This window comes from Semicossyphus pulcher, unplaced genomic scaffold, assembly GCF_022749685.1.
Source record: "Semicossyphus pulcher isolate SPU_LCO1_2020_fin unplaced genomic scaffold, fSemPul1.0.p SCAF_23, whole genome shotgun sequence".
NCBI lineage: Eukaryota > Metazoa > Chordata > Actinopteri > Labriformes > Labridae > Semicossyphus > Semicossyphus pulcher.
Window position 1 is genome coordinate 13,931,545 of NW_027211697.1, and position 12,773 is coordinate 13,944,317.

The 12,773-nt window shown below is 38.3% G+C and overlaps 1 pseudogene; it reads right to left on the reverse strand.

Moving 5' to 3' along the window:
- Positions 1 to 1,369: 1,369 nt before the first annotated feature.
- Positions 1,370 to 12,773, reverse strand: part of LOC138603250 (immunoglobulin gamma-1 heavy chain-like) — a 52,062-nt pseudogene continuing 40,658 nt past the window's right edge.

The window sequence follows — 12,773 nt, forward strand, 5'->3', positions numbered from 1 at the left end:
GCAATCCACTCCAGTCCTTTTCCAGGAGCCTGTCTGACCCAGTGCATCCAGTTGCTGCTGAATGTGAATCCAGAGGCTGTACAGGTCAGTCTGTGGGATTCTCCAGGACGTTTAACCACTGGTTCAGATTCTGTCAGAGTCTGAGCATCAACACCTGGAGAGAGGATAAAAACATCAAGTGAAATCAGCTGCTGACAGATATATACGCTATGTAACATGAATATAGTGATGATCTTCACCTGCCCAGCAGACAGTTAACAGCAGCAGTCCTGTCCTGTAGTCCATCATGTTAAACTGTGTGTCCACTGTTCTCTGTCCTCCTCTCTGCAGTCACATAAGTAGAGGAGGAAGACATCACAGTTTGCATTGACTCCTCCTCACAGGAGGGTGACAACTATTTGACTAAGATACCACTTGTTCCTTCTTTCACTGTTTTAAATTCACTAACTTGAACTGAAGATCTGCTCCCAAATAAAAACAGAAGAAGTCTAAAGTTTTTCTTTCTGCTATAATACTAAACTGCTGTTGAAATCATTGGTGGTCTGAGGGCTCCTCCTCTGGTGTAAACTGTGTTTACATCAATTATACATCATCATTATCAAATTGTAGTCAAAGCTGATGGACAATGTTTCACACATGTTGAGTAATTAAAGTTAATTACAATTGACACACAGGTGAGATTCACTAAACATAACAAACCTGCCAGTCTATGGCACAAACTTATCCTACCCACAGGCCACCTTCCCTAAAGGCTAGCAACCCTACAGGTAGGTCTAACAAACGCTCGGACAACAGATGCTGCAGCTTCTTGATGCTGCTTAAGGTATTTCTTTCTGAGGCTTACCAACAAATGGAAACTTGATCCACTCCGAGGAGCTTGTTTTGTTTCTACGTTTCCAAAAACGTACAAAAAACGTCATTTCCCACCGCGAATTTCTACCACTGTTCTTCTGCAACAAAGCTGACCTTTAAGGGCACAAAGGTAAGGCCAGGTGGGTCAAGCTAGCTGGTTTGATAAAAGCCAGCTAGTGAGATTGCTTTTGGTGTCTATGTTAAAAACATAGAAATGCTTAAAAGGATCCTGGATTCATAGATTTTATTTCAACAACCGAGATTACAGGCTTGATATATGTATAAAGAGTCATGTGACCAATGATCAGTGCTGTGTTTACTGCATTCTCCATCTCTGAGAGCATGCGCACGGTTCTACATGTAATGTTTAGGGTCTGAGTAAAACTGTTTAAATAGAGTGTAATGAGTCTATAATAGTCAACAATGCTATCTGCCTGCAGGCCAAAATGCATGGTAGCTAGTTGACAAATACTCTAATGCCAACATAAGCAGTAATGTGTCGGTGTGATTTATTTTTTTAGCAAACCTGAATGACATTCATCAGTTCTGTCTCGTAAATGTCTCTTCACTTTGGACACATTCTGAAATGCTCTCCAAATCCACATTTCATCCATTCCACGAAGGCCTCAGAGCAAACTTTCTGCAGACTTCACATAAGATGCCTTTCATGTGTCTACTCCCATGAGTTGGGGTATCCCCGCAGCCAACAAGTGTAGTTCCTTTTGTCTGAAAAACTGAAGGGAACTTTGCTCGATCCACCCTGGAAGGACTGCAGGAGTGAGTAACAACAAAGGTCACTCCAGGAAGCACATGCATCCATGGTTTGGTGGCAGTAATAAACTTAACACTCTGGCTGCTTTTTACCACCGAAGAACGAGAAGATGAACAAAACAAGCAAGGTCAGTTTCTCAAACAATATTTACTGCAGTGCCAACATGTCATCAGTATAAACATATTGTCAATATACATGTATATGTCATACTTTTTAAAAGCTCATGTTACCCACAGACCTAATACTTGCATTAATCTGTAGGCTGTGACCAATCACATATCAGCAGGCTGCTGCGTATGCAGGAAAAACAGTCCGTGTGGAGAGCAAAAGCAGGCAGATGACATCCCGGCTCCCATCAGCGGCTGTCTGGCGATGATTTAGTGTTTTATTAATCTCTATAAACAGACATCATGCTAACAGCTAAAGATACATCTAGATCAAGATTCAACTTGAGTTACATTTCCTGACACGGTGTCACAAAAGCCGTTCAGCGTTTAGATTTCCCGACTTCTTCAAATGCATAAGAAATGATCAATCCGACCTCCGTTCAACAAACCAGCATTGTAAAAGTAGTTTCCTCTTGAGGACAGACCTGACAAAGCTTCATGTTTACTACTTACTAATCCGCATCATGACGTTGAAATTTCGGCAAAGGCAAAACCTGTTAATTAAAGTAAAGAGCAAGAAAAACGGTTTCTTTTTCTGTATACAATGCAGCAGGCAGAAAAGGAAGTTGTTTATTGCTAACCGCTGGGTACTTGCTCCGGCATGTTAACAGGTGTGCCCAGAGACTATATCATCGTCAGACTGTAGCCAATGGGATCCGAGATTGCATTTGCATGAACTGATTTGCTATGCCTCCATTGATGCTGTGGGGCATTTCAAACATTTTAATCACATTATATTGTTAAAGGGTCCAAGAGGAGACAGAGCTCATCCTTAAGTTAAGACGTAGCAAAGACTCTTTTATCACAGCTCACTGGGACACTGATAAAACAGCTATCAGTTTTATGAGTAACACCTGTGCATTTGCAGCTATGACGGGTGAAGTGTCTTTTTGTTTTTGTATTGAAGATTTGAAGTTGTCACTATTTTTGTCGGTACAATATTTTTATGGTTGTCTGTTGAAGTAGCATCAGATAGAAATGTACTTTTTGACTGTTTGGGACAAGTGGCTCACTTATTAAATTTCAGTTGAATTTTAAAATAATAATACATTTTATTTATATTGCGCTTTTCATGACACTCAAAGGCACTTTACAGGTGCTTTTTAATTACACTATTACACTATAATTAACTATAATTACACTATATTATTTCCAAAAATGAAAATAATTGAAATCTCAATGTTTTTTGTAAATGAGGGTTTAGGAAGAAAGGAATCACCCTTGTAACATCAAAGTATAGATGTTGAATTTTATTCAGCTCTGTTTAATGTTGAATAAGATCTGTGCCTCAAGGTGGGCTCGGGGGCCAATATGAGTCCCTGTCTCCTGAATGGACCACTTACGTTAATCTAACCATGTTTGAACACTCTCTCTTAAGCCCTTTCCCCACTGGTCGAAAAACCCTCTAACACCCGGGAACACTCATCTTTTTTTCTTAATGGGAAAGGCTACAATCAACATTCAGACCCGGGTCAAATGACTCTGCAGTAGACCCGGGTAATTATCGCCTCGTCTCCAATCGGCATTGATGGGAACACAAAAACCATGTTGACACGCTAATCTCCGCCCCCTTTCAGGCGCAATGCCATGCTACGTCGGTAACTTCTGTGACTCCTTGTCAACTCAGCTACAATTTCCGCCCGTCTCCTTCCAAGCAGCGCTCGAACATCGTTCCAAGTTGTGGGTGCCGAGTTTGATAAATAGACTGAGTAATAGGTACAATAAAAACCTTTACTAACCCTGTCCCCGGCACGTTTGTGACGTCAGATGGTGACGCAGCAGAAAAGAGACTGAAAGCACTACACTCCACTGGGAATGGGAAAAGAGACCATCGGCATCTATAAACAATACAAACAAGCAGTTCTACCTCAAAGACAGAATGTGCACACATTGACAGTAACTCTGCATGTGTATGTATGGAGGAACAGAAATGGTTAGAAAAACAGTCTCTGTTCTTCAAGTGAATGTACCTCTGTGTCTTAGCATTTAGCAAGTCCAGTTCAGAATCATCAAATGTCTACCCAACTGGTGTTTCACAGAGGATGCAGCTCAACATTGCTGTACGTGGAGCTTTGTCTCACTCTTGTGGACAGTCTAAGTAACACAGGGGTGTTGGTATTGTGAGAACAATGTACTGCAGTATAAGCCTATCCTTGAAGAAAGTTATGACCTTTTTTTTATTGCTGATTTTATTGATGTTTGGAGATAGAACCTGCGGTCCTGAGAGAGAGAGAGAGTATTATTTTACCTTTGCTTGCTTCTTTCTAACTATTAGATGTTTATTTATAAAAAATGAGCTGATATCATATCAGCAGTTGTACATACCTTTACATTATGTGGGCCTGAATTGTAAATGGTAATACCTTTGTGTCTAGGCTAGATGGTGTGTGTCCTAAAAGTTAGGTGGAGAGAAGGCTGGAAGTCTGTTGCACAGATGTTGCAGCATGACAGGGTAGAGTGATCAGGGCAAGCAGCAGGCGGAAGCATTGAGTAACACCCAGCTCCCAATAAAGTAAATGGACTGTACTTGTGTGCTTTTCTAGTCTTTGCGACCACTCAGAGCTGCTTTTACACTACATTTCACATTCGACCATTCACACACACTGATGGCAGGACTGCTACGTAAAGTGCCCAACTGTCGATCAGATATCACATTCATACCCGTTGGCTATGCCACCGGGAGCAATTTAGGACACTTCGACCTGAGCGTGAGGGAGCTGGGGATCGAACCTCCGACCTTCCGTTTGAAAGACGACCGGCTCTAGCACTGAGCCACAGCCGCCCCTAGTAAAGTACCAAATTACAGAAGTGAAACAAAGTTATGAGCAACGGTGCATCACAGACTCCAGGTGTGAGGTGGGGTTATGCCAGTAAGAGAAACAGAGTGCACATTTAAATATCTCATGTCCTCTCATGTCAGTGTACATGCACAATAGTTTTTGCATTGCTTGTCAGGACCTGCTGAAGGTTTAAGTCTCTTAATAATAGAACCGAGAACTTTTGTCTTTTGCAGATGCAATGGAGATGATAAACAGAGTAATGCAATAAATAACATGATAAAACAATTAAAATGTCAATAACAAGAAATAAGTGTTACGTATTAAAAAATGTTTTGGTGAAATAGACATTTAGACAATAGATAGTATGAACAATTAAATGGAAAAGCAAAAAATGGATCAACATCAATGGTTAATGACATTTAAACATTTTTGTTCAGCAGACATAAAGCTTTTGTAATTAAAACAAAGGAAAATACTTACACAATACTCTTAATAATGACTCTTAAGTTAATGAAAAAAAGGCAGACAAAATAAGTCTTACAGAAAGTTCACCTTGTTTCATTTAACCTGTGAAGACAAAGAAAACAAATGTTGAGTGAAAATGCACCAAAGTAATCAAAGTCCTGCTTTTCCAGTTAGGCCTACATTACTGTATAATAAAATATCACAATGAGTACTTGTCTGACATCTTCATAATTATGACCTTCATAGTTTAAGTAAAACGTTCAAAGCTAAATGTTGGTTTTTGGATTTCAAAAGTATTTGAGTCATTTTTTGTAGGGTTATATACTTTATAACCTTCGAGGTAAGACCAGATTTAAACAGTTGTTCGGTCAGTTAATTCAATAGACAACAACGCATTTTAAAAAGGCAGTATTGGCATGTGTCGAAACATGTTGAGGTGGACCAGGTTGTTCCCTTCATGCATTCTGTACCCAATGGACCTGACAATAGCTTTGGTTGAGTTTGGTTGAGCCATAGACTCGTGGGACACTTCACAGCTATACACTACATCACTCTGTTTCCACTGATCAAGGCTGAGCGATAACTGGCCATAAGCCGAATAGGATCCTTGGTTTTCTACAGGCTCTGTGGTATGGAACGTGTATGTTGAATCTGCTTTCTCGTCATCAACAAGCCAAGACACCAAAACCTCACGAGGGTAGAAGTCTTTCACATAGCAAGTCAAGGTCACCATTTCTTGTCTAGTATGTTCTACTGGAGCCAGCATAAACACTGAAGGACGCCGAGTCGGTCCTCCTGCAAGCATGAGAGAAACATTAAACCTCCTGCCACACATACAGTGCTGAAGAAAATCTCTGCTCCATAATCAGCTGAGAAAGATCACTGGATTTGATGGCATGATTAGAAAAAATAAAGACAGCCCTTCAGTTTTCTTACCAATATTCCTTTCAAAGGGTTTCTTGAGCGGTTCATGTAAATCTGGATGAATAACAACACAGCTGGGTTTTATCCCCCGGGTCCAGTCCTCAAATGTGATCTCGAGTGGTACTCTGTAAAGGCCTCCACGTCCTTTTTTGTCCTTCGATTTGGCATTAGCGATTTCAGTTCCTTCCTCGTCCTCCCAACGTACCTCTTCTACTGATGGCGTATTTACCTTGACTTCACATACTATTGTTCCTTTTCCTTTTGAAAACAAGTCCTCCAGTGAAGGGTCTTTGATCACTACGTCAGCAGCTAATTCACTGCATCCGTCACCTTTGGGGCTGAGGAATAAGGGAAACATTATTGGACAGGAATGGCTGCAAACCAATGAGAATATAAACCATAGAAATTCACACAAAATGTTTCAATAATTAGTATTCATTTACTTACTAGAGGGAGAGGACGTCTGTTTGTAGGACACAGTGGATCTATTGAACGTTGCACCATTTTGACCTTTCCCTTCAAACTCGCATGTATAATTAATGCTCTCAGTCCATTCACTGGCTGGTACTTTGAGAACACTGTAAACACTGTACAGTCCATTAGCTGTCTTTTTCTCTGCAGAAGAGCTTTTCATCACATTTGCTTCATCGGCTATTGGTGCTTCATTTTTCAGCCATTTGATCTTTTTGATTACTTGGTGAAAAATCACTGGCAATGCAGGTGAAGGCAACCTCGTGATCCTCATAACATGAGACAAACACTTTAACATCTGGTATCTGATAAGGCATATCTGAAAAAAAAAAAGATATAAACAAATATATGTATGCGCAAGCAGGGGATGTGTGTGTGTGTGTGTGTGTGTGTGTGTGTGTGTGTGTGTGTGTGTATAATATATATATGCAGAAGCAGAGGTTCATGTAGTTTGATAAAACTCAAAGGATCTCTTTAGCTTGTTTTTAAAGTGCGCAGAAGGACTCGAGGAAAATACAATTGAACAGCAGAGCTCTGATGCTCGCTTCTGCATATACATTGACTGCTCAGGCAAGCAAACATGGAGTTAACTTGAACGTTAATTATCACCATAAAGGTTCAATCTATCTGCATCACTATGATTATGCAGATAGATGGAAAGAAGCAGAGCACACAACAATAATTTGTTCTTCAGCAGGTGCAGAGGGCATGCAGAATATTAGTAATAGATAATATAGACTGAGTCAGCAGCTGTATGTGCACGAGAAAGTGCCAACCTTCTCATTCCACCACACTGTTTGGTTAACCGGTCAGGTCTGCTCATTATGACATTAGAAACCTTAGAAACACTCTAACCTTTTAATAGCTAAATTATTTTTTGTGCTCTCCTTTGTGTTCACGTTCCTTCATAATTGAGTATATTGTAAAACAATTACAACAGTGATGGCTCACTTTTACTTTTACTTCAAACGTCAAAATATCAGCTCAGGATAAAGGTACAATGACGGGGTTAGTCTACCTCTGATAACACCTCTAAAGAACACAGTAATAAAACCAACTAGTAGAGACACATTGCACCAATAACATTTATCAATGTATTATTATTATTGATTAGTGCACCGTAAGAAATGGATCTTATGTATTTGGTACTGTATTCTACTGTTATCTACTGGCAATACATGTACGCTTTGTGTCATCACAATCAATTTGAAAACCTTTTAAATTGTTTCACAATGCTAAAATATGTTAACAGCTCTGCCATGTTAACCTGCTAAATTTCAAATCAACTACTATAAAGGCATTTATATATGACTAAACACAAGACTTACGTGGCTTGATGAATGTCCCCTGTCCTGTTCCTGCTGTATTTCTCACAACACAGTGGAAGGGCTTCATGTTGTCCCAGTCCTGTCTGCTCACTTTGAGTTGACTGACTCCCGTATAAACATTGTCTTTCAGTACTGGAGGATACTGAGTGAATTCCCGCAAGTCAGACCCCTGTTTGTTCCATGTGTAGGTCACTGAGGACGGTGTGAAGCCAGTGGCAAGGCAGCCAAGAGTGACCAGGTCACCAGTCCCAGAATCACATTGTATCAGAGGATACACGGTTGGCTTGGAAACACATGCTAACAAAGTAGAAACAAAAATGCCGTTAAAAAAGTGAAGTGAACATTTAAAATAAGATATTTTTCATCAAACATAAGTTAACAATGGAATGAAGTTGGCTTACTTCATCAAAAGCATAGCAAAGCATTGCAATCAAGGATACATTTTAATACCTTAACCTTTTCATATGTTGAATGAGAGAAGTGCGCTCCGTACATACATCTTTATCTTATCACATTTCTTTAGATGTTATTTGATGAACTAGCCTCCCTCAGTAATATCATTTGTGGTCTACTCTTTTTAAAATATAAATGTCGATAACTTTTAGTCCGTAACTTTGATGATAATCATTGTTATTTTTTCAAAGTTAAATGGAGTGTAGCTGTACATTTGACAAACATACAGTACTGAGTTTATGGCATCATATCATTTTGTTAACTTTAACTTTTGTTTAAATTAGGCAAATATGTTTGAGATTAAACAGTATTCTTACCTGATGTAACAGTTACCATTGTACCCTTTCCCCAGTAGTCAAAAGCTTCATAGTAACACAGCGCTGAAATTACTGAACCACTAGTCTGAAAAGGCTGTCTACTAACGTTGAGAGCTACTCTACTCTACTCTAACTTTTAATAATGCTCGCTTTGTCATATATTTTCTTCCAATGAAATAAAATACACTTAGTATAAATCTTCACCAGTGTCTTCAGAGAATTTTTACCGGCAAACAGATTTTTTTTTTTTACCCTTATAGTAAAACACTTTCATTTTGTGACACTCCAAATCTTTAGAGGTTTTAGCAATTTAAATGTAACTTAAAAAGGGATTTAGCAGTGCAAATCTTACCTGATGACACCGTTACCATAGTGCCTTTTCCCCAGTAGTTGAAAGCACCCCAGTTGTCACAGTTCAGAAAGTCATAAGGACTTAACACGAAAACTTACTTTTTACTGTAATATCCCTTAATAATAACTTCTCATCAAACAGTTTGATTTGAACTGTTGCCAAAACCAAAGTAAGATATAAACCTGTCCATAGAACTACCAGCCAGGAGTTTTAATATTATCAGAGATTCTATGCCAGCCTACAAAATACTGTTGGCTATGATATCCTTGTTCAACACTTGTGACCACATGAAAAAAGATGAAATTGCATTAGTAATGGGATCAATGGGAGTTTCATTCACTAATCAAACATATTAAAATCACTTACCTGAAGTGACAGTGACCATAGTGCCTTTTCCCCAGTAGTCAAAAGCCCAGTTGTCACAGTTCAACAAATAATTAACCGCTGCATACAAAAACCTGGATCTCAAGCATCTACATGTTCCATAGTGTGTGATTTTGTAATAATCTACCCTATTACATAGTTACATTGGCCTCTGCAATTACCAACTTTGAAATTGGATCCGCTCAGTTTAAATTGAGTCTATGGATTTTAACACCTTTAACATACAGTATTCCAGATATACATTAACTTACGGTGTCAAAACTGGATTTCCTAATTCTGCTTCAAAATCAAACAAACAAATTAAAAAGACAAAAAAAGTGTTTGGCTTACCTGATGTGACTGTAACCATCGTTCCTTTTCCCCAGATGTCAAAAGCACCGTCACAGTGTGATATGTGAACACATCCAACATACAAAAACAAGCACCTCAAAGACTCCCTTCGAGCCACTGAGGTCAAAATACCTCATATTTAACTGTGTAATCACCAAATTGTCATTATCAAGACCAAAATGAATTATTTTACCTGATGTGACGGTCACCATGGTTCCTTTTCCCCAGATGTCAAAAGCATTGTCACAGTGTGATATGTCAACACATCCAACATACAAAAACAAGCACCTCAAAGACGCCTTTCACGCCACTGAGGTCAAAATATGTGATATCAATGACATTTTAAATGTAAGGAGAGGTTTCAATTGAACTATAGTAGGAAAATACTTGGGAGCTTGTATCATATTCTAAATTGTTGTACTTACTCAGTAAATTAGTGTATATATGTAATATTTACTCTGATCTTATGTTTTAACTAAAGATTAAATGTTAGTTTGAGTACAGTTTTAACCAACATACATTTTTATAATGAAAAAAACCATGAAAAGCAAACATGTTTCACTGACTAAAGCAATCCCCAATGTACCATTTATTAACCACTTCCCTAAAGGTATTCCTTTCCTGTGGTGGGGCTTATATAAAACTAAGTGTTTGCCAACAGTTGGTGTACAGCTTTATCACATCCTCCTGTCACCTTCAGTTACTGCAGCGTGGATAACCAGATATACTTGATTTAGCTGCATTACTTGGACATGGATATAGGTTTATGATATCGGGCTGTCATATCCACTCAATCATCCACAACATCCATACTGAAAGTATCTCATGTTTTAGTCCATTAACTTTTTAGGTTTAGGTAACGTATGGATTTTAGTCATTCTGACTCAGTTCTTACTGGAGGATTTTTAATTATTCTCGGTTGTGAATCTTCAAGAAGCAATGTCAAAACAGCTTACAAGCTTTTTCTGTTTAACTTGGCAACTATTATCAGGACCTCCATTCATCATGTCATGGTTCAGATTTGACAAAAGGTTGGGCAAACCAAAACATCGGAAGGTGTCCCTTTAAGCTCTTGTAGCGATCTGGTTCAAATAACACCGCCCAATATTCCTTGTGTTCATTCACACAGTCAGCAGCCACAATCATTCAATAACCCAATCACACCCTCCCAAAATAACCATGCAGTGGAAAACCCAGACATATCTTTATATACTGTATGTCAGAGGCTAATGTGTTGTTTGTTGAGTGGAGGAGAGGAACGCCAGCTTACCAGGAAACTATTTTTGTTCTTTATTTTTGGTATTTGTCAGACTTGACTCTGACTGGCACCCCACATTTTTATATTTATTCAAACCTGCTAGACTCTATATTATTGTGACAACATTCCTATAATAAAAAAACTATTACAAAATAGTTTAAAATGAACTCCACATCTTCCAGCTACATCAATGCATAAGTAATAATAATCAAATATTTAACAGTCAGTGGAAGGTGTTCTCTTTTCTATTTCTGTAATATTTTAGGGTTTATTTAGGCTTCTTTACCAACGGAATAGAGGAGATGTATCATGTCCTTGTTCAGGGCTTTGTATTAACAATGCCAGATTAAGTTCATTATTACAGCTACCTACTGCAGCTTTAACAGACCACATTTAATTCTCATATCTTTTGCGTAGACCTGGCGTCTGGGCTAATACACGACAAAATTTGGGCAGTAGACGTACAAATTGCCTATGTGGCAGAATTGAGCTCCATCAGGATGAGAGCGAAGCTGCAGCTTCGAGAATCTATGACCATTATTTAAAACGAGGCCACGATTTACTATCTCATGTGCACGAGAGTAATGACACAATACTGAATTGTATTTGTGCTATGCTATACAGTACCATTTATAATTAATGGTAGCCCACTTTCTTTTCTATATAATATTTACTACAGTTTAACTGACAACTGAAATTACAAATGAAAGATTTAACTTTATTATCATGGTCTTACCATCATCCTTCATCTTCATCATTGATGAAGAGTTCAGTATTTTAGGTAAATTAATGTTTAAACAATGTTTACAGTGTTTTCATAAAATGAACATGAACTCAATGCAATGGGAAAATAATACATAAGAATACAGCCACAGCTATTTCTGCAAAGCCACAGAGTCACAAAAGCATTATGTTGCAAAGCAAACTAAATATGACTTTATAGCTGACATCGTTTATGCTGACTTAGTTTAGTAAATGCAGAGTCAAGTCAGACAATATTCTCTGCATATAAACACAGGATTTCACTTCTCTTAACATGTTTTTTGCTATATTTCTACAATCTCCATAGTTGAAATGAACATAAGTACTTTTACTGAACCAATCCTGTGACAGCCTGATGGTCATTCACCAGCAGCTCTGCTGCCATTTCAATTAAAAAGAGAGATGAATGTATGAACAGGGTTTTGGTTACAGTGTGTAACACTGTGTCGTAACCCCAGCTGCTATCAGTTACCACAGTGACAAAAGTACATGACAAAACCTCACCACATCTGCAGGAGACAACACAGTTCTCTGACTTGGTCAGAAAATCAGTGGATTTTATTTTAAATAAAAATTAAAATGGTTTAGAGATTGTTTTACAAAAATATGAAAATAAATGAAAGTGCAATTCTCTTGATGTTTTATGTTATTTTTTCAAGCAGGATGTGAACGATGTGAACGCAATACAAGAATATAAAGCTGCATATTTTATAACATCAAAGATACACCAAGATGCATTTGGCTGCAGCTAATGTTAGAATATGGGCTGAATCAGTGCCGTCTGCTTCCACTGCTTCTGGTGTTAGTGTTAGGTCTATGCTTTTAATATCTTAGTGGTGGATGAATTATAGCCTTAGTGCATATTTTTAAATGTATTTCTCTGTGTGTGAGAATTTCAGTATCATTTAGACCCTTCCTCTGATGCTGGTCATCTCAGATCTATCTCATCACTTGAGCTTTTAAAAGATCAATTACAAAAAAGAATGGAAATCAGCGTTGCATGTCGTGTCAGATAATGATGTGTTGTGAAGTGGTGACACCGGGCAGAGTGGGCAGCTGGTTCAGTAAAAGTAGAAGCCTGTGGATGGCAGCAAAGTATTAGTAATAATGTTGTGGTAGTGTAGAGGGGTTTTTTTTATATCTTTGTAATGATTTGTT